At 35.3% G+C, this 23,880-nt stretch overlaps 2 protein-coding genes across 3 annotated transcripts in view; both read left to right on the plus strand.

Moving 5' to 3' along the window:
* The first annotated feature begins 3,901 nt into the window (after positions 1–3,901).
* The window catches only part of LOC132364698 (nucleophosmin-like), a 40,607-nt gene continuing 20,628 nt past the window's right edge, over positions 3,902–23,880 (plus strand). The window contains exons 1-2 of the mRNA XM_059920714.1: positions 3,902–3,992; positions 9,541–9,886. The gene's annotated coding sequence lies outside the window, so the exon portion shown is untranslated. The remainder of the gene's footprint in view (positions 3,993–9,540; positions 9,887–23,880) is intronic.
* Positions 3,906–23,880, plus strand: part of MAP3K13 (mitogen-activated protein kinase kinase kinase 13) — a 162,558-nt gene continuing 142,583 nt past the window's right edge. For both annotated transcript variants that reach the window (XM_059920707.1, XM_059920710.1), the window contains exon 1: positions 3,906–3,992. The gene's annotated coding sequence lies outside the window, so the exon portion shown is untranslated. The remainder of the gene's footprint in view (positions 3,993–23,880) is intronic.

A 23,880-nucleotide genomic window follows, 5' to 3' on the forward strand; every position in this document is an offset into this window, starting at 1 on the left:
TACTTATTTTTATCAAGTTATGGTATGTTGGTAGCAAAGGGGAAAAAGTACATTGGTTGAATGAAGGCACTAGATGGACCTATGATAACATTAACATGGAATTATTTTTTCATTAAAAGGTCTGTCTCCCTCACCATACAGAAAGTTCCTCAAAGGCAGGGGGTTATTTTATTCATCTTTGTATCCCTAATGCCTGGCCTGGTGTCTCTCCTGAACGAGTGAATAAATGAATAAAATTTGGAGGCTCAGACTTTAGAACTGACTGCCATTGTCTAATTTTGTGACTTTCAGCGAATTATTTAGTTCCAATGGTCCATAGATTCATTAAAAGTATCACTGACCTTTTTTAATGATAGAGTTGGAAGAAATCTTAAATTTCATCTATTCCAACTATATTATTCTATGGGTCTATGGGATTACCTGGTCATTTGGAACACAGACTCATAACCAACATTTCAATAATAATACATATGTTAGCTTTGTCATAGTCCTAAAACAGAGTTTGAATATTTAAGAGAAATTGTGTCCAATAGACAAGTCTAAATAAAGTTGTGCCACGTTATTGGCAGTGTATTCAGAGTATTTATGTTTACCCTCAGGAACTGATTGAATCCGTTACTTATGCCTGTCCAGCCAGTTAAAACTGAAAGTAGAGCTCACAGGAATTGATACTTAACCCCTCATTTCTGGGTTAATATAAGAAGTTTGCCAGGGGAGAGGGGGCTATGGTGTTTGAAATGAACCCAGCAGTGGCAAGACCAGAACATTCACAAGATCATCGGAATCCTGTGGCAACTGCTGGGTTCCACTGCTCTTGTCTCTCTTGGACTGGGATTTTCCTAGTCTTTTTCACTTGAGAGTGAAGGTCGTGCAAGTGAATCTGCTTTTACCTTATTAACACCTTGAGGCATATTTTGGAAATGGAGGAAGGTAGTGAGTATTTTTAGACTCTACTTCTGGTCCTACCCAGCCCTGCCATTAATTGTGACTTTTGGTCAGTTGCTTCTCTGGATCCAATTTTCCTTACTTGTAACATCAAGAGGTTGACTAAATATTACCTCTAAAGTTCTTTTCAGTTCTAACATCCTGTGAAATTTTTTTGTTCTAAAGATAAATCCTCAGCTCAGCTGGTTCCATCTGTTTTTTCCTGGGTTGACTCTCTTCCTCCCATAATAACTTACTATGCATCTCCACCTTTTTGAGGGCAGGGCTTGGGTTTTACTCATCTTTCCCTCAGTACCTAGCACAAAAACCAAGCAGGTGATTTCAAGGAGCGTCGAAACCGATTCTTATACAAAATTCCATCTTTGTCTGGAGGAGCTCACAGTTCAGAAGTACCAAGCATCATTAATTAATCACTTAATTAAAAGCTGAGGATAACAGGAACACCGGTTCCAAGCTCCTTTACTATCTGCATGTTCCAAAAGGAAACCAGAGAGCGTTTGTAATAAACACTCATTGAATGCTTTCACTATGCCAGCGCTTTCCATGTATTATCTCAAGTAATACACACACACCAACCTTATATTCTAAGTACTAATATTGTCTGTTTCACGCTTGAGGAAACGGACACAGAGAGGTTAAGTAACTTGCCAGGTAATACCGTTACAAGTGAGAGGCAGCATCACTTGAGCAAGATTGAGAAAACCTTGTGATCCTCCGAGGGGCCTGACGAGTCCAGAGAACAGTGATGAGTTCAAAGTACAGAAGGAGCAGAAGGAAGTGATCGTCGAAGGGAAGGCTGCAGAAGTTGGCAAACAAGTTTGAAAAACAAAAAAAAATGCTTTTCTCCAGGCTGGGCTACATAGCCAGAGTTTAGGAAAGCAGGCAGAAAAAACCAGGCCGGGAGAACGCCTGGATCCCGGGGGGAACCGAGGAACAGGCCGGAAGTGGCGTCAACTAGCGGCGTCAGGTGCTTAGCGGGACTGCGGGGCCGGGAGGAGTTCGGGCCGGACGCGACACCCGGAAGTTACGCCCTGGAGGCGGTACCTGGTTGTGGAGGGCGTCGCGATGGGCGGGGCGGGGCGTCCGTGGTCATCCTGGAACCACGGATTCCAGGCAGGTAACCTGCAGGCCGAACCGGAACCGGGGCAAGGGTGAAAGTTGGGGTTAGGGGCTCAGATTGCTCGAAGCTCCAAGCTCGGGCGGGGAAACGTGGATCTCGCATGAGGTGGGGTCTGGAGAAAAGGCTCCTTGGCGTGGGACTCCCTGGAGAAACAGGGATACGAGGAACTTTGGGAACGGGGTCGTGAGGGCCGAGGTCGTTGAGGAAATACAGGCTGAGTCTTCTGGAATCGGTCTTGGCTGGGGGTCACAGGCTCATGAGTGTTGGCGCTCGGGGGTGAAGAGATGGAACCTGGGCACTGAGATGAGCTGACCTAGAGTTCATTTCCCTCCTACTCCGTCCCCCATCCTGTTCTGCTAGTAAGGGACAGCGACATCATCTTTTCATCTCTTAATCCAGGACAGTGCTTTGCCACTATTAGGTATCTTTAGATGCTGTCAAATGAATGAATTAATGAACGCACAAACCCAATTCTGGATCAGCTGGGGGAACTGCTGAACTTCAGTGCTCCTACTTGTGAATGTAGAAGTGATGCCAGCTTAGTTTGCTAATCCGTGGTTTTGAGGATGTCAGTGCAGTAGAGATTCGGGATATTGTTGTTATTGTTTTGTAGTTATTGAAATTTAGAAATGTGTCTTAATATTTTTCTCTGGGGTGGTTAGAGAGGAAAGGCGATCAATTTGGCTTTTTTCAGGTGCCTTTACTTTTCTGGAAATAACTTCCAGGTGAATGATACCAGACAGGAGTTGGCCATCAAATGATAAGCTGCAGTTGTAGCACTGAGCTTCTAATTAGTGTTCTAAGTGCTTTCTTTTCAATATGAACTTGCTTTGTTTTTCGTAATGTTTTCTTCCTTAAATTGAGGTATTTTTACATTTGAAATGTAAATGAGAAGTATTTCATAACAAAGATGAAAATAGTAATCTATAAAAATCCAGTCAGAGGTTTCACTTGGTGGGTACACAAAAGGTTAACTCCTTCCAAACAGTTGTAGGAGGCTTCCAAAAGAATGAATCCCTGAAGGTTAAATTGTTTCCTTTGTAAAGTATTTGTTTAGGTGTCTTGAATGGGATAAAGAGTAGGCATAGATCTAAAGAACAAGTAGTGTAACCAGATTCTTTTTGGTTGTCAAATGGGAAAAAAGTGCATGTGACACATCAGGCTTGTAGTAAGATCTGGACATGAATCACTATCTAGATGCAGTGATTGATCTACATCTAGGGAGGTGATTATGTGTATGGGTTTCATGCTATCAAATGAGATAGTAGCTCCTAAGTGGTTCTAGAATGTTATTATGAGATTGGATATAACGGAGTAGGAAAACCTGAATTTAAGGCTTTTTGTTTTTTGGTTGTTTGTTTGTTTGTTTTACAAAGAAGAAACTAGTAAGCATTTTTAGATTTAACAATCTAAGCTGTTCTTAAAAATAGGTTGGAAAAAACTAAAAGTAGGCATGTGAATACCTTATTGAAGACATCTAATTTTTTAAAGTTTGCCTGCCTATAAACCTTGTTTCCTAATTTCTGGAAACTGTTGCTATCCAAATCATCCCCACCTTTGTGTGCTCTTACTATGGTGCCACTTTTAGGATACATAAAAATTTGGTACCTCTAGATTTGTATTAATATTAATGTCATAAAGTCTAATTTTACTACCTCAATGTGCTGTTCGATGTCATGTCCACTAATTTTGCACATCTAAATGCCTATATTCATAATAATTATTATAACTGGTATTCATAATAAATTGGTATCCAAGTGGTAACTTGGGTATGTGCATTGACATTCTTGAGGTTTTCAGTTTTGCAGAACTCCGATATCTGTGGACGCTAACATGGACTTCATTTAAAGAAACCCACGGACCATTAATGGACAAAAACATGAATCAGATTGTATTTTGGCATTCAAATCCTAGCACTTGGGGAAAGGTAAGTTTTTAACTGTTTTATGTTAGGTGAGAAATAGCCCTGGATTGGTCTAGAAAATTGTGGGATTGTGATTGAAAAATATAGGCTGAATCTCTTTAAATTATGTTTTAATCTGGACCTTCCAAAGAGGTTTGAGCTTTGTTCAGTATATATGAGGTGATTGTTACTATTTCTCTGTAAAATTGATCAGAAATTAAAGAGATTGACAAGATATGTTATTCCTGGAAGATTATCGCTCTGTTTTCTTTGAGGGGTGGTGGGGAGATCTCCTTTCAACATTTTAGAGCCTGGTGGAGTATATCAACCCTGTAGGTATGGGACCTCAAGCAGTCATTAGGTCATCTCACATCCAGGTTTGGCTCTGTAATAGTATGTGTCCCAAATCTAGCCAATTTTATTTTATGCCTTAGGTTAAAGGAAGAAAAGAGGCCCCTAAATGTCTTTTTTTTTTTTTAAATCCTACCTTATTTATGCTATTTTCTTTTTTTATTTTTTCTTCTTTGTTCTTTTAAAAAATATCTTAGATGATTTATTCTCCAGGGCTTTTATCTTTCTGTCCCGGGGTAAAAGTTCTCTCTTTCTTCTATTTTATCTTTCCTAGTTGAGGAGTTTTTAATTTTCAAAACTTTTAACTTCTAACTTTGCAATAATATTAGGCACCTTTTAATCACTAATTATTAAACTTATAGTTTTTCCTGGTCTCCTCTGTAGATAAACTGGCTTCTTGTTTAGAATTTGTTCACTTCTAAAAATAGACTGTGCGTCTAGGAATTCATCTTTCAGATATATTTGCACTTGCACACAAAAATTTGTATTTAAAGATATTCATCATCATATTATATGAAATTAAAAAACAACAACAACAACTAGAAATAACCTAAACATACCTCAACAGACATCTGGTTAAATAAATGCCTTCATATAATGTAGTATTTGCTGCTGTTAGAATGAAGTAGATCCGTAGGTGGAGATATGGAAAAATCTCTAAGATACATTGTTAACTGAGAAAAACAATGCAGAATGGTATGTATAGTATGTTTTCATTTGTGTTTTTAAAAGCATATATTTCTGTATATACTTGTAAAATTTCTTCAAATCCATATAAGGAACTACTGACATAGGTACCCCCGGGGAATGAAACTAGAAGTCTAGAGTAGGAAGAAGACTCATATTTTTTCTGTATTCTCCTTCTGATGGATTGATTTTTTTTACTATGGACATTTTTATTTTTATTATACTAAGAAACGAACAGCAAGGCTTTAGGCTAATTATGGGAGCCCACTATTATTCTTTATGACTTTTGTCCTTATGATTATTTGCACTGTTCAGAAGGAGTGGGGTTGCACAAGTGAGTTAAGTTTATTTCAGAGCTGCATGAAAGGTTTGGTGATATTTTAATAGGTTTTTAACCTTGACATTAGATTATTATTCATAGTAAGAATTTGTGAATAAATTAGGTGCTTAGTGTTGCCGAATTCAGTGCTCATACACAATTCATACTATGTGGCTGACCTTCCCAGGTGATATGGATGTTGTTACCTTTGTTTGCAAGCTATGTTTGTTTCGCATTGGCATGGTTCTTCTGAGCCTCTCCTTATTACTGAATGGGATGGACTTTATTTGATTTGAATTACTCTTTAGCGATTCTACTCTTTAGACAAATCTTATCGTTATTATTTCACTTTGTTCTTGATGTCTGGAACTGGCCTAAGACATTTCAGAGAATGGCTTGTTCGCTCTGTTATAAAATCAGGAAGCCAAAAAGATCATTTAGATATATTTGGATAATCTCATTCTATATTGAGAATATTACTTTGAATTGGCTGATTATCTGCCTTGGAACTCAGCAAACATTTCTGGTGACTTTTTACTTCTCTAGCCGTCTTTGTCTCTCCACACTTTCATTGGGGGAAATTTGGAATAACAGTAGTGGGTCAGTAAAATGAGTTATACAGGAAATTTAAAGATATAATAATCTTCATTTTGTTAGTGGAGGGATTTTATTTGAAACTTGCTTGAGAATAGGCTATGTAAGATACATACCTATATGATGCTACTATCATATAAAATACATGATCGTGTATCTTGTTAAAAGCAAAATGAAGGCCACTAATCTAGGGGCTGAGTCATGATTAATGGAATAGAACAGGTTATGGTATGCCAGGTGTTTTATACCACACTTTGGCAGACTGTTTTGCATATAATCATTTCTATTAAATGATGCTTTGCTTCTTGAGATCTGTGGGACTAATCACTACTGGCCACCAGGGGGAAACCACAGGGCAGGATGCCTAGAGTGGGACCTCTTATTCTTGCTGAGAGAATGGATGGCAACAAATTGAATCCAAGGGTAGACTGTGTTTTCCTGAGTCAAGATGAATATGGTAAAGGTGACTTATAGATGAATGTAAGTTATATGTAGAGAACATAGAATTGGGAAGATACCTGCGTGTTTGTGTATGTACATAGATGTATAATACATTATATATTAAAACGTGTATATATATTATACATTTTATACATATATATATTTATACATATATATATTTTTTTTTTCACATACATTTTATGTGAAAACCACAAATTCCACAGAGGAAGATATCCAGCTAATGCAAGAGAAAAAAAAAAAAATCAGAAGTTTAAGGCCCCAGAGCTAGGCCTGTTATGGGGTAATTCATAATTGTTAGAACAGCTTGAAAAATTTTGGAAGTTTTAAGATCATTCACAGGGTCCAAGTGATGTGAAGGTAGACAAAAGCCTGAGAATGAGAAAGTTAAAATCTAGTAACATGCAAGATATGGTTAAGGGTATTTTTTAAGATTCTGTTTTGTGGCATTGTTTTGGGTGGGAGGGAAAAAGAAGGAAGAACTGAAAAGGTTATTGCTGTTCAGTTGGAATTGAGCTAGGTCCCTAAGCTTTTCGTAGCATTCCAATTGTGTATGACCAAGATAGATTAACTAGACCCATTACCTACAAAACAATCAGTTTTTGTATATTAATTATTAGAGAAACCTTGAAGAACAAGAGAATTGTTTTTAATCAATTTTGTGATTATATAAAAGGACAACTGTGATGATCTAGGTTGAGGGCACTGGGACTACTTTGTTCAGAAAACAGAAGACTTTGGAAGAGTTGGAGAAACTCCATAGGAAGTACACTTGTTCTCTGTTATTTGAGGCCAGAATTAGTTCTAAATGAGAGAAGGTATAGATAGAACTAGTCAACAGTGGAGCAGATTGTGTCAAGAGGCAGTGAACTCCAAGTCATTAGGGTCACTTAAGCAGAGTTTGAACATTGGGAGTGTTGTAGAGGGTATTTCTCATTGTATGGGAGATTGTTCCAGATTATTATTAAGGTATCTTTTAAATCTGAAAAAAAATTTATAGTGCAATAAAGTGGTTTATTATCGTATGTGTATACATTCTGTTATCCCTGTATTTAAATACTGAGAGCTAACTTATCTACCCGTCATTCACCCACCAGCTTCAGGTTACTCATAACCAGGAAATAAAACTACCTGAGCTCCCAAATTATAAGACACAAAATCTATATGCCCTTCTCAGGTCCTTACTCGGTTTATTTACATTTAGACACAGTTCTAACATGCTTAATTAACTGGTATCTAACTCCACAGTGTACTAGAAGCAACAAATTCTGAGTGGGCTAAGTGCTCCTATTAGAGGGAGGCACATTGACAAGTATGGACAAGAAGGAAGTTAGAAAGCCGACCAACTAATTTTAAAATTGTAGCACCTGGAGCTCTTTTGATTAGATGAGAACACCTCTGTGGTCATGGATATTCAAAATGATAACCCTGACTGAACTTAAATAATTTATGTTCAGTATTTTCTATTTAAGAATACCTAAATTTTAGAAAGATTTCGTCCGTGTGTTTAATAACAAAAGACAGATTATTTTGGCATTTGGAGAGGGTACATGCATTGTACAGTGGAAAGAGCAAGGACTCTAGAACAGTGAACACAGATTTGAATCTGGGCTCCAATATCTACTAGCTGTTCTATTAATTAAGTTTATTATTCATCCTAAGCCTCAATCTCTTTATCTATAAAATAGGAATTTACTGAAGAGTAAATGTATGTAAAAGATTTGCCTATATTAGGTGTTAATTAAATAATAGCTATTATTATTTCATTATTACCATAAAGCCTACTCTACCTTGAATTTTTTTCTCTTCAAATAGAGCAAAAGCAAACTTATCTAATAAGTTTATTGTAAGTTTATTAATGCAAATAATGGTGATGACATGCTTAAAAAACCTTTTTTAAAAATTGTATAAGTAATCCATGTCCACTTTACAAAAAATAGGATATAGAAAAAATATATGTGTATATCCCCCCAAAAGGAGTAAAGTCATCTATAATCCTCTACCACTATTAATATATAAGTGGCATGCTTTATTTTTAAACTGCTTTGATATTCCTATAGGATGTCACTTCTGAGTAGTGACATCTGAAACTGATTCTACATTACTACTGTTGAGAAACTTAAATTAGTCACTACACTTTCTAATCAGAATATGCAGTGGAAGATTGTGACATGGCACAATGCTGATTTAAAGAAAGCCCTAGTTCTGGAAAATTTTGTGTAATGAAACCAGTTTTGTAGAATAGTGGGTGTAGTTTGGTGCTGCGGAGCTGGAGGGCCTGAGTTTGAATCCTGACTCCACTCTTTACTAGCTAGGTAAACTACCTGAAATTGTTTAACTTCTCTGTACCTTGGTTTCTTCATGTGTAAATTGGGGATAATAGTAATATCTAATTCATGGGATTGTTTTGAGGATGAATGAATTAATCTACCTAAAGTGCTTAGAATAGTGCCTGGCACAAAGTATAGACTCAGTAAATATAAATTCCTATTATTATTATTAATTTTTAAAAGCTTAATTTTTTCTTGAAAAAAAACAGGTTTATGGGAGTAGATAAAGTAAAAGAAACAAGTTAGAATGAGCACAAATAGTCAGTGAGATTTACTGTATATTTTTCATTTGAGCTTGCAAAGTGGTCTGAATTTTTCCATTCTAAGGCTTTGTTAATTTTTCTCCCTGTTTAAATATTTTCAAACCATGATATTCCTAATTTAGCTTCTTTCTCTACCCCGCAAAATCAACTTCATTTTATGCTGTCTCATCCAACAAATAATTTGGCCATGCTTTCAAAAATCAAAAGCCCTTTAAGACAATCAAATATCATGAATAGCAGTGAAAGAGATTCAGGAAATTATCATTAGATCAGTTTATCTGACTACAGCCCATGGTGGTTCTGTAAGAACTTTAAATTCAGTTGCAATTTGAAGTGAAGAATATTAATCGAAGTGATAAACCAATGAACATATTTAGCCATTCTGTACACTATGTCTTTTTAAAATCTTTCTTTCCTTTTCTTCTTTATTTCTTTTTGTTTTCTTTTGTTCTTTCAGCATAGTATCTAGTGATCTGATTAATTACTGATCAAAGAGTTATAGCTTTTCAAAACCCTTAAAAACTTTTATTAGACTTGCTAGTAGAATTTTTGTGTGTTTTGTTTTAAAGCATCCAGTACAAGTTTTTGAAGACCCTGGGGCCTACCATGGTTACGCATTCAAGATTTGAGTTTGAATAACTTCATCAAGACTTAGATCCTCTTCAAAAGCCTCAAGTCTCATCTGTATTAAGCTCTCCTTTGAACCCTCTCACAAAAATAAAAGCTTAAAGGGACTAAAATCCATTAATACATTCCATTTTATATCCTTTTCTCTGATTTCAATTTCCTTGGCCTTTAAGGTCTTTCATATTGCTTATGTTCCTTTAGACTACAGCCAAGGAATCAGTGCTTTCCAAAAGAATGTATGTCCTGTGGCCATAAGTTTTCTTGGTAGAGAAACGTAAACTTGGCATGGTAAGTTTAGAATCAGGTCTTTTGTTGTATCTTATAAAAACTTGAGTCAACACTAAGACAATGAGGATGAAGTGGTAAAAATATTTAAGGTCAGATTATGCTCTCAGAGGCTACATGGTTTAGGGAAAAAAACCTTCAACCTAAAAGTTAATGGTTCTTATTCTCTCAGCTCTTGGGCCTAGGAAGGTAGGTGATTTAAATAGAATGAAAGCATGTACCTGTCCAGGCTGGTTACATGGTAACAAGGCTATGTTAATTTTTGTTTTCTTTGAGTACATAGAATACTCCAGTGGGCTAATTCTAAGAGGGAGGAAGACTATAAATTTCCCTAAAATTATAAGTTAGCATTGATAATGCTATAGAGCAGTTATGTGTTATAACATACACCTGGTTTGCAAAATTTGTTTACTAAGTTGCGACCAGCATTTTTTTTTAATGAAAGTACATAGAACAGAAAATTTTACAATTCATCCCAAATGGTAAGAGTAAATATTGTTTTAGTCATATATATATATACACACATAGGTATACATATATATAAATGTATGTGCCTGTATTTGTGTACTTGATCATTAAATAAAACGTATTTTTCCCTTTGAGTTGCAGTCGCTGATCTAGGATTATCATTTCAGTATTAATCCCTTTCCATGCATTTGGATTCTAAGGAAACTCAGTGTTTCTCTTCACTTCATACTGCTACTTGTGACAAAGGAATGAACGGTTAATATCAGTTTGACTTTGGTCTAATTAATGAACTATTCTTTAGTTCATAGCACAGAGAAAACCTATAGGCCCTAAGGGTATTTTATTTAATATTCTAATACCATCTACTCTCACACCCAGACCATTATAGCATTTAAGGTTGGTTTAACCTCATACTAGTAGAAAGATGGTATTAAATGTTTTCCCTTTAAATTTTTTTTTTTTTTTTACTTTTATCTTTCTGGACTAATAAAAACAAAAAACTCCCGCTTAGTTTAGCATTGTTTGAGGACTCAGTGGAGATAGGTTCCAGAGAATATAGTTAGCATGACTGGGAGTTTGATGGTCGCTAGAAGAGAAAATGCCAATTTATCTTTCTCTGAGTACCTAAATTATCTTTAATGATTTAAGATTAAATAAGCCACTGGCATTAACTTATTCAACTGTTTCCCTAAAAACAGATATCCACTGTTTTGGTGATAGCATTAGTTAGGAATATGTGACTTTTACAGTATCCATGAACAATAGGTAATGGCTTCTTCTTCCAAGGGTTGCACATTACAATTCATTGGGGAAAAACTAATTCTTTAGTGCTTAACTAAGTTGTAACCAGCATTTTTTTTTAAACGAAAGTACATAGAACAGAAAATTTCACAATGCATCCCACGTGGTAAACGTAAATATTGTTTTAGTTCTCTGTCATCTCCTAACAGTCAGTCCCAGCCACCCTGGTCTTCTAGCTGATCCTCAGAAAGAAAGCTTTCTTCTGCTTCAGAAACTTTGCTTCTCCTCCTGGAATGCTCTTGTGTTAGATATCTATGTGGCAGGTATCTATGTGGTTTAATCCCTCATCTTCAGGTCCTTCCGGTCATGATATGTCACCTTCTCAGTAAGGCTCTCTCTGACATCTTATTTAAAACTGTAACCTCACCCCCCCCCCATGGCATCCCTATTCCCCTTCTCTGCTTTAATTTTCTCCATGGTACTTATCTCTGACTGACATCCTATTCACCAGTGTTTTTCCCAGCACCTAGCACAGTGCCTGACACATGTAAGTGCTTAGAACATATTTATTAGGTGAATGAATGTAACTTGTATTCACAGAGGTGCACATTTGGGACAATGAGTCCTATAAACCAAATTATGGGGACCTAATATTTTTAAATGACTTTAAAAGATGAGTTAATTAAATTTATTTATAGCTTGCTTTGTTCTAAATATTTGAAGTAGCTTCTAAAAATGCGTATAGTGCAAAGGGATGAAGACATATAAAGAGAAGAAAACAAAGTGAATGTAATAGTAACATTAAACTGGGTAAAGTTAAGGTATAGAAGGGCCTCCATAGTGACTAAAGGCAGATTGTAAGTTTGACTAGTTAAAGAGTTAGCTTGCTCAGAAATGATAATTGGACTCGAATCATGAACTTTGTCCTGTGGCACAGGTCACAGACATTTGAGTCTTATGTAGGGACCCAGAAAACCTATTTGGTTTAACTATAAGAACTTGTGAGATTACTCTTATAGAAAAAACTTGCTTTCTGTATTAGGAAATTTCCTACTGGTATAAAATGTACACAGTCTATCCATAATTAAGCTTCTGCTGTGTCTGAGAGATGACAGTCATAGCTGTCAGCCTCTGCTTCTGTTGTGTTTAGGACATTTCCAAGGTTGATTCAAAGTTAGTAATCAGATATTTTTGGAAGTTTGCTGTCAAAGATACCAACGAGGACATCAATTACTCTAATTTCTCCTACTCATGGGGTAGTATGAGATTCCAGTGGTTGTGGCTTCCTTTTAAGATAGATAATTGGAGGCTTAGAGTTAGGTTTTTCTTTTTGTGATATACGCATATATCAAATTATTGTGATCAAATTATTGTGTTGTATACCTTAAACTAATGTAAGGTTATATGTCAATTATATCTCCATAAAACTAGGGAAAAAAAGAAGTTTTTATACAGTCAACCACTGAATTGGGGTGGAGGATTGGGAGTTACGTAGGTGAATTAGACTTCAAGAAATCTTTCACCAATATATTGGGTTGGCCAAAAAGTTCGTTCGGATTTTTCTGTAAGATGAGCTTTTTAGCCAACCCAATAGTAACCAAAATTAGAGCTACCTTGTGTACGTGTGAAGTTAAATGGGACATTATGCAGTAAGACATGTCTTTTTTTTTTTTAAAGTTTTTTTTTTGGATGTGGACCATTTTTTAAAGTCTTTATTGCACTTGTTACAATATTGCTTCTGTTTCATGTTTTTGTTTTTTGGCTGCGAGGCATGTGGGATCTTAGCTCCCAGACCAAGGATCTAACTGGCACCCCCTGCGTTGGAAGGCGAAGTCTTAACCACCTTGACCGCCAGGGAAGTCCCAAGACATGTGTTTGTGTTCATGAGAAGTATACTTCCTGAATTCTGTTTTGTCTTTTTTTGTCATTTAAAACAAATAAATGAAATGAATGAAAACAAAACAAAACTGAGAATTGTGGAGATAGTGCAGGCCAGAGATAAAGTGGGGGATGTGAGTGGGGGTGGACTGCAGACCTTCCAGTAAACCGCCGTGCTTCATTAAACAAAGCTGGCATTTTGAGGCAAAGGAAGAGAATATTTAGCTAAGTGGTGTTCCACTGGTAAAATGTGCTTTTATTTGACTTTTTCTTGCTTGTACCTTTCTCCTTTCTATCTTTGACCTGGAGATAAACAGTACTTTTGGAAGTCAAATCTTCTGCCCTGCCCCATTTTTCAGGTTGAAGGATGGGAACTAAATGAACATTAGACTTTTAGGGAAATGATGAAAACATGGATTTTAAAAAAATCATTTATGTTCCACGTATTTCAAAGTCAGAATATGGGGAAACTAATAACACCACAGAACCATTAAGGTGGACAATTCGCATAAAGGGAAAGTAATTTTACCAAAAGCTTTATGTATAACATGTTGCTGATGAATCGATCATATGGGGTTATGTTTAATCTATAAGTATACATTTTTCTAACGGTGTATAAGTATACATTATTCTAATTTAAAATGTACTGATTTTGCTTTACACATTTTATTTATTTGATGGAACTTTATTTTTAAAGAAATCAAGCAACTCTTCATTTTGGCATTTGATGAGTAATAGTAGAAAACCTGAGAACAGACAGAACTATCACTGTAAAAATAAAGCAAAGGTCATCATATCTTCTAGCATAAGTGGTATAGAAGCAGAGAGCTCTTGTTTTCATTAAAAGTGCTGAAGTGGCAGAAAGAAAATATCCCCCAACAACTTTGCTGACACAAATTTTGCTACAGTGAGGACAAAAAAAATTGTCCAGGCTTTTAACTCGATATTTCTCAAACTGTGTTACTCAGAATAGCTGATACAGCTAAAAGAGACTTCGTAAACCAAAAGGGTTCTATAATGATATAAGTTTGGAAAATGTCACATTTTTTTGGAAATTTATAATGCAAATAAGCATTTTCCAAACCTATGTGTGGCCAGAACTCTTTTTGGCTCATAAAATCTTAATAACCCTTGGAATAGGGTTTCAGGAAATGCTGTTCTAGATTGAAAAATAAATTTAAAATATATCTTCATACATATACACATGTATGCTAATATATTCTTTGTAATATTTTATGTACTGTTTAGTAAATAAATCCTGATTGTCAATGAGATTTTTATCCAATATCATTAATGAATATAGAGGTTAGACTATTAAGATTATTCATAAATTTGTACATATATACTAAGTTGGATGTGTGGTCATTAAATAATTGTACAGCCTTGACCTAGATAATGACTTATCTTTTCCTGGACACATTCTCTTTACTCGGCCTCCAGTATATCACACCCTTCAGGCTTTCCTGCTACTTCTCTGACTATTCCTTCTAGTCTCCTTTGTTGGTTTCTTCTCATTTTCTTGACCTCTAAACACGGGAGTGCCCTAAAGCTCAATCCTAGGACCTTATCTCTTTTCTACCTAGACCCATTTCTCTTATCTACTCTCACAGTTTTAATACTGTAATTACTAAAAAATTTTTAATCTCCAGCTTGGACCTCTCCTCTGAACTCCAGACTTGTATATACATCTGCCAACTTAACATTTCCATTTGTATGTCTAACATTCATCTCAAACTTAACATGTTCAAAATTGAACACCTAATCTTCCTTCCCATCAAACTTCTTTTTAGTTTTTTTATCTCAGTAACAGACAATTCCATCATTCCTGTTTCTCAGCCTTGGAGTTATCCTTGACTCCTCTGTTTCTCTCATACCTACCATCTGATCCTTTAGAAAGTCCTGTTGACTCTACCTTAAACATACAGGCAGAGTCCAGTCACCTCTACCACTACCTCCTAACTTATCTTTTTTCTTCTACCCTTGCCCCTTTCAATCTATTAACACAGCAGCCAAAGTGATCCTGTTAAACAGAAGTAACATCAAGTCACTCTGCTCAAAACTCCAGTAGCTTCCTATCTTATTAATAAAAACCCTTTACTTCTTTGACCTGATCTGCTACTGTTCTTCACCAGGTAACCTGCTTCAGCCTTTTCTCTGTTTTAGGCATTTTGCTGGTGCTGTTCCCTGTGCTTGGAATGATCTTCCAGAAACCATGTGGCACTTTCCCTCACCTCCTTCAGGATTTGACTCAGAGGTCACTTCTTCAGTGAGATCTTCACTAGCTCCATTACCTAACTCCCGACTCTCCCTCCTGGCCACCACACACATACTTCTTAATCCCTTTTCTTGCTTTCTTTTTCTCCTCACTATATAACATTCCATGTATTTTCCTTATTTATCTTGTCTGTTTCTTTCTTCCAACTCTAGAATGTAAGCTGCATGAGAGCAGAGTGATTTGCTTTGTCTTTTTTGTTCTCTGCTGTAACCCTAGTGCCTAGAACAGGGCCTGGCTCATAGAACGTACTAAATAAATATTTGTTGAATGAATGAATTAATTAATCATGTATAGAATTGCTTAAGTGTCTTAATTAGTTGAATATAATATTGTTTATTTGTCTTAATGTGGCTGAATATAAAATAATTAAAGGTTTTATTTATACAGAAATCAAAGTAGTTTTGACATAATGGGAAAAATCCCATTTAAGCTGAGACTTTCTCAAAATGTCAGTATATATTTATACTGATTTGATTACTATTTATCAAACACTTGATATTTTCAGGTATGCTGTCAATGTACAATTAAGAAATAATGCTTTCAACAGGTTGAATTAAGTAAATTACTCTTGAATGGGTTAGGTAAATATAGTCAGTATAGTGGTAGTATCTTTTTCTGAACTTGCCATAGTATGTAAACATAGATGTATTTAAAATGGTAGCTAGTTTAATTGGAGAAAATTAGAGAGCACATATAAATAAAAAAATCACTGAAGAAAGCACGAGAAGAAAAGACTGACTTCCAAAGTTTTATGTGCTATAATACAACTGCCCTTGTAACCATCTGGTATTAGTACAGACAGATCAAAATATAAGTAGCAAGATTGAAAACCAAAATTAGATACATCAGTATTAAGAGGATTATTTTGAAAAACGAAAACCTAAACCATGAATCAGAAATTAGCATGGATCCAGTTCAAAGGAAAAAGCACTAGTATATGTATTGCACATTCATATATAGAATGAAGACAAAAATGGAAACAAATACCAAGATAAAGATTTGTGAAATCAAGTTGATTAGATATAGTTTAACAAGCATTGAATATTAAAGTGATAACATTTTCTTAGTACACATAATTTATGCCCAAAATTAAAAGTATTAATAAACAGAGCAAATAAACAAAGCAAAGTGCTTTCTGGACATGATTTTAGATAAAAAACCATTTGTAGTATATACAAAAATAAAAAATCTCTTAAATCTAAAAAAGTTCATATTAAACTATAGGAGGAGAGTTTTGCTTCTGTTTAAGATGTAGAAAGTTGCAAGAGAACATTTCTCCCACTCTAATGTGAGAAAAAGCCTGATAATCCACAGTCATAACTTTTCTTGAGCCCATGAGAGAGTTGAGTTCACAAGGCAATCAGGTGAAATGAAATTCCAAAGACAAGCCCTTCTGAGAAGAGATGGGACCCAGGAACTGTTTTGCCTTTGGCAGAGCATGGGAGGAAGCAGCAACCACCATAAAAGGGGATAAGAAGAGAACAGCTAAAATTTTAATGAATTCTTGAAGTCTGAATATGGGGCTAGAATAACAGTTTAGAATAACTGGGAGCCCCAGACACAGGGGGTCTGCACTCACTTCAAGCTCTTTTCTATGGGTCCCTTGTATTAATTTCCTTAGACTGCCAAAACAATAAGTGCCACTAACTAGAATGAGTTAAAGCACCAGCAATTCTATCACAGTTCTGGATGCTAGAAGTCCAAAATCGAGGAGTTGGAAGGGCCATGCTCCCTCTGAAGAATCTAGGGAAGAATCTGCTCCATCCCTTTCTCTCTCTCTTTTTTAAAAATCAGTATTGGATATTTTTATTATTTTTTAAATTTTATTTTATATTGGAGTATAGTTTATTTCCATGCCTTTCTCTTAACTTCTGGTATTCGCTGACAGTTCTTGGTGTTGCTTGCTTTGTGACAGCATAGCTCTAATCTCCGCCTCCATCTTCACATGGTTGTCTTCCTTATGTGTAGCTGTGTCTCTGTTGCCCCCCACGCAACATCTTAACTGTTTAAAGTGTACAGTAGTGTTACCTATATGCACACTGTGCAGCACATCTCCAGAACTTTTTCATCTTGCAGAACTGAAACCCTGTACCCATTGAACAACTCCTCTTTTCTTCTTCCCCCTAACCCCTGGCAACTCCATTCTACTTTATGTTTCTAAGAGTTTGACTACTCTAGATACCTCATATAAGTGGAATCATCCTGTATTTATTTTTTGGTGAACTGGCTTATTTCACTAGTACAATGTCCTCCAGGTTTATCCATGTTGTAGCATATGACAGGATCTCCTTCTTTTTAAAAGGCTGAATAATATTCCATTGTATGTATATACCACATTTTCTATACCCATTTATCTATTGATGGACATTTAGCTTCCTTCCCCCTCTTGGCTAATGTGAGTAATATTGCAATGAACATGGAAGTGCAAATATCCCTTCAAGATCCTGTTTTCTATTCTTCTGGCTATATACCCAGAAGTGGGATTGCTGGATCATGTGGTAGTTCTATGTTTAATTTTATGAGACACTTCCATACTGTTTTCCAGAGTGGTGGTACTATTTTACATCATTCCCACTAATAGTGCACATGGGTTCCAGTTTCTCCACATACTAACACCTGATATTTTCTCTTTGGGGGGTTTTGGGGTTTTGGCTTTTGGGGTTTTTTTTTGGCAAGGGGGATAGTGTCCATCCTAACCGATGTGAAGTAATATCTCGTTCTGATTTGCATTTCACCGATAGTAAATTTGAATATCTTTTCATATGCTTATTGGCCATTTGTATATCTTCTTTGGACAAATGTCTATTCAAACCCTTTGCCCATTTTTTAATTGGATTATTTTGTTGTAGGAATTCTTTATATATTCTGGATATTAACCCCTTATCAGGTATGTGGTTTGCAAATATTTTCTCCCATTCTGTAGGTTGCCTTTTCACTCTGCTGATTGTTTCCTTTGCTCCACAGAAGTTTTTAAGTTTGTTGTAGTCTCATTTTGTCTGTTTGCTTCTGTTGCCTGTGCTTTTGGTGTCATATCCAGAAAATCATTGCCAAATCAAATGTCATGACTTTTTCTTTTGTTTTCTTCTGTAAGTTTTATAGTTTTAGGTCTTATGTTTAGGTATTTAATCCATTTTGAGTTAATACTTATATATGGTATAAGGTTAAGGGTCCAGCTGCATTCTTTTGCATGTGGATATCCAGTTTTCCCTATACTGTTGGTTGAAGAGACTATCCTTTACCCACTGTTTAGCCTTGGCTCCCTTGTTGAAGATAATTTGATAATAGTGAGTGTTTATTTCTCAGTTTTCTATTTTGTTCCATTGGTCTCTATGTCTGTCGTTATGCCAATACCATACTATTTTGAATAATGTAACTTTGTAATGTGTTTTGAAGTCAGGAAGTGTGAGGCCTTGAGCTTTGATTTTCTTTTCCAAGATTATTTTGATTATTCAGGTCCTTTGAGATTCCATATGAATTTTAGGATTTTTTTTCTATTTCTGCAAAAAAAATGCCATTGGAATTTTGATAGGTATTATATTAATTTGTAGATTGTTGTGGGCAGTATGGACATCTTAACAATATTAAATCTTCCACTCCCTGAACACAGGATGTCTTTCCACTTACTTGTGTCTTCTCTAATTTCTCTCAGCAATGTTTTGCAGTTTTCAGTGTATAAGTCTTTTGCCTCATTGATTAAGTTTGTTCCTAAATATTTTATTCCTTTAAATGCTACTGTAAATCAGATTGTTTAATTTCCTTTTTAGATTGTTCTTTGTTAGTGATTTTTATGTGTTGATTTTGTATCCTGCAACTTCACTGAGTTCATTTATTAGTTCTAGTAGGGTTTTTTTGTGGAATCTTTAGTGTTTTCTACATATAAGATCATGTTTTCTGTGAACAGGGATAATTTTACTTCTTCCTTTCCAATTTAGATACATTTTATTTCTTTTTCTTACCTAACTGCTCTGATGAGGACTTCCAGCACTATGTTGAACAGAAATAGCAAGAGTGGGCATCCTTGCCTTGTTTCTGATCATAAAGGGAAAGCTTTCAGTTTTCACCACTGACTATGTGTTAGCTATGGCCTTTTTTTTTTTTAATTGAAGTATAGTTGATTTACAATGTTGTATTGGTTTCAGGTGTACAGCAAAGTGATTCAGATATATATATATATGTTCTTTTTCAGATTCTTTTCCCTAATAGGTTATTAAAAAATATTGAGTATAGTTCCCTGTGCTATACAGTAGGTCTTATTTTATATATAGTAGTATGTATATGTTAATCCCAAACTCCTAATTTATCCCCCACCACCACCACTTCCCCTTTGGTAACCATAAGTTTGTTTTCTATGTCTGTGGAGCTGTGGACTTTTTATATATGGCCATTATTATGTTGAGATGATTTCCTTCTAATTTTTTGGACTTTTTTTTTTATCATGAAAAGGTTTTAATTTTGTCAAATGCTTTTTCTGCATCAATTGAGATGATCACGTGGATTTTGTTCTTAATTCTGTTAATGAGGTGTATTACATCAATTGATTTTTATCTGTTGAACCATCTTTGCATCCCAGGAATAAATCCCACTTGGTCATGGTGTATAATCCTTTTAATGTGTTGTTGAATTTGGTTTGCTGGTTTTATGTTGAGGATTTTTACATCAGTATTCATCAGGGATATTGGTGTATAGTTTTCTTGTAGTATTTTCATCTCATTTTATCAATAATATCAAGGTAATGCTGGCCTCATAAAATGAGTTTGGAAGTGTTCCCTCCTCTTCAGTTTTTTGGAAGAGTTTGAGAAGGATTGGTGTTAATTCTTCTTTAAATGTTTGGTAAAATTCTCCAGGGAAGCCATCTGGTTCTGGGCTTTTCTCTGTCAGGGGGTTTATGATTCGTGATTCAATCTCCTTACTAGTTGTAGGTCTGTTCAGATTTTCTGTTTCTTCATGATTCAGTCTTGGTATGTTGTATATTTCTAGAAAAATATCTATTTCTTCTAGATTATCCAATATGTTGCTGTATAATTGTTCATAGCAGACTCTTTGGATTCTTTTTGTTTTTGGTTTCAGTTGTAATGTCTCTTCTTTCAAGTCATATTTTTGTAATTTGAGTCTTTTTTTTCTTAGTCTAGCTAAGAGTTGTCAATGTTGTTGATCTTTACAAAAAAACAGCTGTTAGGTTCATTGATTTCTTTTTCTAGTCTCTATTTTTTAATACTACACTAATATTTGTTATTTCCTTTCTTCTGCTAATTGAGTTTAGTTTGTTCTTCTTTTTTTAGTTCTGTGAGGTATAAAATTAGCTTGTGGATTTGAGATCTCTCTTCTTTTTTTAATGTAGGCATTTACCACTACAAACTCCCCTCTTAGTACTGCTTTTGCTGCATCCCATAAGTTTTGATATGTTGTGTTTTCATTTTCATTTGTCTCAAGATATCTTCTAATTTCCCATGTGTTTTCTTCTTTAAAGCATTGGTTGTTCATGATGTGTTGTTTAATTTCCACATATTTATGAATTTTCCCATTTGTATTCTTCAGCACCAGAAGTTGTTTCTTTTTTATACTTCATCTTTGTTGATAGTCTCATTTTGTTCATGCATCATTTTCCTGATTTTCTTTAGTTGTCTGTGTTCTCTTGAACACAGCACACTGAGCATCTTTAAGATGATTGTTTTCATTCTTTGTCAGGTAATTCATGAACCTCCATTTCCTTAGGGTCAGTTTCTGGAGATTTATTTTGTTCCTTTGATTGAGCCATGTTTCCCCATTTCTTCGTATGCCTTGTTATTTTTTGCTAGGATTTGCACATTTGAAAAAAACCACTACCTCTCCCGGTTCTTTAGACGGGCTTCAGAAGGGGAAGACCTTCACCAATCAGCTCTACTAAAGATTCTGGGAGCCTCTCAAACATTGTATGAAGAGGCATCTTCTCTGAGCTTGTATGTATGTACCTTCCCAATTAGTTTCTTTTTCAGGAGTTTGTAGTCTTTTCCTCCCTCTGGTGTTGGTCTGTAGTATTGCTGGTTTTCTGGTGCTAGAACTAGTGTCTGTGCTCTCCCCTATTCTCAGTGGAACAAGACAACTTCCTGGGAGTTGTCCGAAGGTGTTTTGAATCAACCTGTTTTGTATCTCAAAATTATGTCTCTAAAGGGCTCAAACGAGTGGAACTTTGATCTGGCTAGTACCTTAGGGTTTTCTCCTATTTTAGAATGAGTTTCCTAGGGATATTTCTACTCCAAATAGTAGTACTCTTTGTTTCCTCCCTCCTTTGAGAATGTTAGTCTTGCAATCCCTTGTGTCTGCTGTGAGCCCTAGAGACATCTTTGCTTATTTTCTTGGCAGCCCAGGGAGGTCTTCAAGCCCATCAAGGTTCTCTTTAGTTATTGTTTGGACTCTCCTTTCCTTCTCATTCAGCTGTTTTGAAATAATTTGTGTGCTTTTTGGTTGAAATTGAGAGAAGGAGAAAGGAGGGAAGGATAGGTGGAGGGAGAGATCTAGACACATTTTCTTCATATTTGCTGAAATAATCTATTAAAATATTAATTGCATCACTGTTTTAAAAAAAAAAAAGTAAATAGCTTTCCTCTAAAGTTCTATTAAGAGGAAAATGGATGAATGAACTTTGCTGACTGTTCATTCATTGTAATAAAATTCATCAATGCATTATAGACCTGCTTGTATCAACATGGATCAATCTCAAAAAACAACATTGAATAAAATAAGTTTCAAAAGGATCTTACGTATTTTCATAAAAATGAAAAATAGTACAGCTGACCCTTGAATAACATGGAGGCTCGGAACACCAAACCCCACACAATCAAAAATCCACATATAACTTTTGACTCCCCCAAAACTTAACTACTAATAGCCTATTGTTGACAGGAAGCCTTACCTATAACATAAACAGTCAATTAACACATATTTTGTATATTATATGTATTATATGCTGTATTCTTACAGTAAAGTAAGCTAGAGAAAAAAAAATGTTATTAAGGAAATCATAAGGAAGAGAAAATATAGGTACAGTACTGTACTGTATTTATCAATACCGTACGTTTACATCTGTTTGCAAGATGAATCATCTGTCAGTACCTACATCAATATTGTCTTATATGATACAAAACACGGTAGATGTTATCTATATTACTAACACTGGACATCAAAAATGAAAAGATAATGTGAAAAAGAAATTCATATTTATACAGATATAACAATTCATGTATTGATAATGAAGAAGCAGCAATATGACTGCTTTATGGAAGCCTAATGTAATCAATACGATTGCTTCATGGTAGCCCAACCTATACACTAATGAATGAATCATTATAAAATTTTTATGGCATAGAATATTACTGTTATATTCATAATGCAATATTAGAAACATTGTTATTTTTTTAAAAAACCACTTATCTCTGATGATAGGCTGTTTCTCCATTTAGGAGAGAGAGAGGCATACTGCATGGTAATGTAATTCTTTGAAAGCAAAATTATAAAACAGTAAGAAAATGAACACATTATTTTTATATTAAATATCACTCACCTTATGCCTGTGTTAGGATAGACTAGTATCTATATATAATTTTATGCATTCATGACATACCTTTTTCTTAAGTTTTTTCATATTTCTAGGCTACATGTTTCATCTGTTTTTTAAAATTGTCACACATCTCCAAAAATTTTTCCAGTATATTTATTGAAAAGAAACCATGTATAAGTGGACCCACACATTTCAAACCTGTGTTGTTCAAGGGTCCACTTACTTTTTGGGGGATGATGAACACTATATTCAGAATAGTGATTAAAGTATTAGAAGTATGTGAATTTGGAAGAGTACAGAGAGTGTTTGAAAATTTTTATATTTTGGAAAATATCTGACAGAATTATGAAAAGATGAGGTAGCAGTGGGAAAAGGGTGAATTATTATAAAGTTAATTGTGGATTAAAATTGGAAAGCTCTTTGGACTCTTAGGCAGCTCCGGAGACTGTCTAGCTACTTTCTCTACTTGTCTCTCATGGCCTCTGGATTCTAACCAAGGAGGAATGATCTTACTGAGTTTGTTAATCACTGTGTGACAGGGAAGGCTGCTATGGTAATACCCCTGTTTTGGGCAAGAGTCCCTGGGTTAGGACAGCAGGATATGTTCACACAAAATAATGTTTCTCAGAAGGGTGCAGTGGAGTGCAGCAATTCCTAAGAGATCAAGACAGTCTTTCACCTATTGCAGTTTGCCCTTCCTCAGCTTCCTGTGCATCTCTGTCACTATATTACCACGTGGCATTGTAATTATTAAATTTCTGCCTATCTTACTAGACTGTTAGTTCTTCAAGCACTCATTCTTAAGCACATAGTAGGTGCCTAGTAAATGTTTGTCGAATTAATGCAAATGAGTGCACCTTTCCAAGAGATATAATACAATTAGTAAAAATACAGTTATACCTCAATATATGAAATATGTGGCCAAATGGGATCTTTTTCATAACTGATCGATATATTACACATTAGAACAATGGTTCTCAAACTTTAACATGCATCAGAATCATCCTGGAGGAATAATTTAACAAAAAGCAGATTTTGTATGTGTTTGTGTGTGTGTGTGCGCGCATGTGCGTTTTAACAAAAACACAGATTGCTAGGCCC

Source organism: Balaenoptera ricei, chromosome 4, assembly GCF_028023285.1.
Source record: "Balaenoptera ricei isolate mBalRic1 chromosome 4, mBalRic1.hap2, whole genome shotgun sequence".
NCBI classification, from domain to species: Eukaryota; Metazoa; Chordata; class Mammalia; order Artiodactyla; family Balaenopteridae; genus Balaenoptera; species Balaenoptera ricei.